At 40.2% G+C, this 4406-nt stretch overlaps 1 non-coding gene across 1 annotated transcript; it reads left to right on the top strand.

Moving 5' to 3' along the window:
- Nucleotides 1-1863: 1863 nt before the first annotated feature.
- Nucleotides 1864-1970, top strand: LOC137231383 (U6 spliceosomal RNA). Its single transcript, XR_010946505.1, has one exon. It is a non-coding gene; the product is annotated as a U6 spliceosomal RNA (small nuclear RNA).
- Nucleotides 1971-4406: the final 2436 nt, after the last annotated feature.

The raw sequence follows: 4406 nt of genomic DNA on the forward strand, positions 1-4406 counted from the left end.
TGAAACTTGTATAATATTGTACATCAACCATACTTAAATTTAAAAAGTCAATTCATTTCTGTAAAGGCAGAGGAAACAAAACTCATAGCATATTTAAAATAGTACCGAGAGCTTTCATCAAGGCTCTTATTACAGATGGCATAGTTGTAGCTATCCCCGTAATGACTGGCTACATAACAATTACAGTTACCTCATGTATTTGGAGGGAGAGGTGTGGCTTTGAAATCTAAGCCCAGGACTGCAGGCCAGGAAGTCCTGAGTGTATATCCAACTTTGACAAGACCTGCAAAAATTGGTCTCTGGCAAATAATTTAACTTGTTTTTTATGGCATTGTTAATTTTTATTTTACTGTCTGTGTGCCGGCACAAGAATGCTACTAGCATCTCATTGCCATTGAAGCACTTGAATGATATCAGTTGTCAACTGAATACCAAATGTCTCCTATGTGCACAGCAACACTCAGGGCCCTGAGGAACCGAAGAGCAGTATAATGTTCCTCCCCTCAAGGATCTGTGTGTCTTAAGGGAACGTGGAGGTTGTGTATGGTGCTTCGAATGGTGTCTGATATACAGTTTTAAGTCTTCAAAAAACATACATTCACTTCCTTCTTCCACCTCTGAATCTGGCTTCTGCCCAGGGCTAGAATCCCTGATTTCAGGCCTGATGGAACATTTTCTGTGATGGATTCTTCCCATCTAGATTGTCTAGATTGCCTAGATTGTCAGTGCCATGAGAATAGGGACCAGGTCTTATTCATGCTCCATCCCCAGTAACCAGGACCATGCCTGGCACATGAAATGTGCTCAGTACATTTTGTTGAGTGAAGGATCTTCCAAGGAAACTCATTCTATTTTTGGCTTACCCTCATTGTTAAAGAAGTGAAGTGAAATCTACCTCCCTGTCATTTGCATTCACTGGTTCTTCTCTTCTCTAATCTAAATAGTTCTCAATAAATGTAAGCTCTCTTTCTACCTCCCCTTCATGCCCTTCTGTCATCATTGCCCTCATGAATATCACAAGAGACTATTTAAACCCCTTGCTGAAATCTAGGTACAACTGACTGTACCTCCAGTGTTCCTCTAATCCATTAACCAAATAATTAAAAACTCACAATGTAATTGAGGAAATCCATCCTGAAACATGAAACAAAGAGGAATCAAAGCCTTTAAATGTGGTGGGTGATTGTGGTCAGACAGGAGTAAATTCAGGAGTTCAGAAAAGGGAACTATCCTTAGGGTATAAGAGAGTGAGAAGAGATTTTCTGCAGTTTTGGGGCTGAAACGTTGATTCATTCATCTTAAGACCTAGATGAAGCAAATAACACAGTACTTCCCCTCACATGTTCACTCTCTAGTGGAGGAGACAGGTAACTATCAAGTGAATTAATAAAATGAACTTAAAAGATGGTGCTATGAAGAAAAAGGCAGGGTGCTTGGGAGGGAGAATAATGAGGTGAGGTAGGTAGGGGACAAACATCAGCTTTAGAGAGAACGGGGGTCAGAAAGCCTCTCTGAGGAGCCATCAAAAAGGAGCTTGAAAAAAAAAAAAGGAGCTTGAGAAAAAGTAAGGGTGGGAGGGGTTTAAAGCATGAATTGGAGGACAGATGTTAGAATCAGTGAAGTACAAGGAAAGAAACAAACATGAACTCCAAGGTAAAACTTGTGTTTAAGCAAATATCTAGCTCAAAATCTTTTGTTTGTTATTCCAAATATCTGAGCATTACTTCATATAAAAACATACACACGCAAATACGTTCTGAAACATGTAAATAGTTTATATGTTCCCAAAAGGATTCGAAGCACCTTATAGAAATATAACAGGAAATAATTCAGAAATTAGGATGAAGGTGAAAAGTAAAGACAGTGCTCCCTTCGGCAGCACATATACTAAATTTGGAACGATACTGAGAAGATTAGCATGGCCCCTGCGCAAGGATGACACGCAAATTCGTGAAGCGTTCCATATTTTTAAGCAGCCGCATATCACAGAGAGATCAGCTCGGTGCTTTGTGTCCACCTAGAGGGGTGGGATAGGGAGGGTGGGAGGGAGACGCAAGAGGGAGGGGATATGGGGATATATGTATACGTATAGCTTATTCACTTTGTTATACAGCAGCAACTAATACAACAATGTAAAGCAATTATACTTCAATAAAGATGTTAAAAAAAAATAAAAGTAAAGACAAACAGGAGAAGGAAAATGAAGTCAATTGTTAGGACTGACATACAAAAGTGCATATTATACAGTTCTAAACAGTAACTAGATCTGGGCTGTATATTTGATTCTGAGCTTCCAGGAACAGAGCAATAGGGAAATATGAACAATTATGAAATTCAGTGTGCCCATAATAAAAAAAAAATGAAGTAGTTCTTAAGAGAAATATAGCTTCCTAGCTTCCTGGTATTAAGATCTGAGAGAAATACTCCTTCATCATGAGTCACTCTGTGACATACTGGTCAAAGTCCTCAACGATATCCCTGCAGTAAACACAACAGCAAGATTCCCAGGGCCATCTCTCAGAACTAGCTTGAATGCATAAAACCAAAGTGCAGCTCAGTAAAAGCAGTTCTATAAGGGACCAGAGGCAATCCAGCTACACAGCTTATACTAGCAGCTGTGAATCAGCGATAACAGTTAGAATGTCTAGAGAAATGGATGGATTACTTATCCTTCAGGTAATCCTCAATGAATATTACTTCTTTCACCTGAGCTTTTGATAAATAATGTGTAGGAGAGAATTGAAGCCATTTCTCTGGCAAGAGACTAGAGTGGAAATGATCTTGCTGCTAATTAGTAATTGTTTTGAAAATCAATGGCACTGAAGATAGGACTAACAATCTTTTAGAGAAGTAAGGGGGTCTAACAGTGTGATAGCTTGAAAAAAGGCTATCCTACTGCCATTTGGAAGTGGACTTAAAACTTTCCTCGAAAAATAGATCTTAACCCACATAATCGCATGGACAGATAATGCCTCAGGCCCCAAAGTACTTCCACACACATGTGGTCAAGATCATTCTAGCTGGGCTTCCCTGGTGGCGCAGTGGTTGAGAGTCCGCCTGCCGAGCAGGGGACACGGGTTCGTGCCCTGGTCCGGGAAGATCCCACATGCCGCGGAATGGCTGGGCCCATAAGCCATGGCCGCTGAGCCTGCGCGTCTGGAGCCTCTGCTCTGCAGCGGGAGAGGCCACAACAGTGAGAGGCCCGCATACCACAAAAAAAAAAAAAAAAAAGATCATTCTAGCCTCTGTTAGTCAAGAGAACTCAATAAATTAGTTAAAAATTTTTACTTTCCAGGTAACTGCATAGTGCATGTGCTGTATAAATTTTTTGTCAATAAATCAATTAAATGTTGGAGGACAGCGACCTAAAACAATATTTGAATATAAAAAGAGTTGATTTCAAGCCATGCTTTCTGACGATAATTATGTAGAAAGATTCAGAGCCTGCTTAGTGGTAATATCCTCAGCATAGAGGCAAATAATTATCTTTCCCTTCTTAAACAAAAAAAAGCCATGCACTAAGCTCATCTAAAAGTGCCTTTAGGGGGCTTCTCTGGTGGTCCAGTGGTGAAGACCTCATGCTTCCACTGCATGGGGCATGGGCTCCATCCCTGGTCAGGGAACTAAGATCCCACATGCCCTGCGACATGGCCGGAAATAAAAAATGGTTTTAGTTCTTTAAGGAGCACATTTTGAAAGAAAAAGCGGAAGCTTTCTGCTTGAACCAGTAGAGTTATCTGATCTGTTAGTTTGACTGAGACTGGCTAGCTGGTTGCCAAACTGGTTTTGTTTCCCTCTGGGCCCACAGTTCAACTAAATTTCCCAGCCTCCCTTGCAGTTAGGTGTAGGCAAGAGAATTCTGGCCAGTTGAATTGGATGTATTTCACCTTCAGGATGGTGCAAGAAACCTCAGAGTGACTTTGGGTGTAGTGTACCGAAGACGATAGACCTTTCCATCAGTCTGGGTCACTCAACACCCAAGCTCTTATTGGGCATATGTGTGAGAGAAATAACTTTATATTGCATTAAGCCACTGAGATATCAAAGTTTGTTGTTACAGCAGCTAGTGTACAGTCAATACAACATTTAAATCAAGTCAAGAATATGCTTCTACCTCTCTGTACCTCAGTTTCCTTAACCGTAAAATGTAGATTTTAATAGCACTTACCTCATAAATTTGCTCTAAGAATTAAATATGTTAATTCATGTTAATGCGTCCAACAGTGCCTAGCACATAGTAAACATTCAATTCATGTTAACTATTATGGTTATTACAATAGTACAAATCTTCCTAGTAGAATTAAGTTCCATATAACTCAAATTTCCTCTGACTACTCAGATTGTAGTAACAAGTGATGTCACATTCATGTTACTATCTGCACTGTGCTGATCTGTGCCCCAATCAC

This window comes from Pseudorca crassidens, chromosome 9 (genome assembly GCF_039906515.1).
Source record: "Pseudorca crassidens isolate mPseCra1 chromosome 9, mPseCra1.hap1, whole genome shotgun sequence".
In the NCBI taxonomy this organism is placed as follows: Eukaryota; Metazoa; Chordata; class Mammalia; order Artiodactyla; family Delphinidae; genus Pseudorca; species Pseudorca crassidens.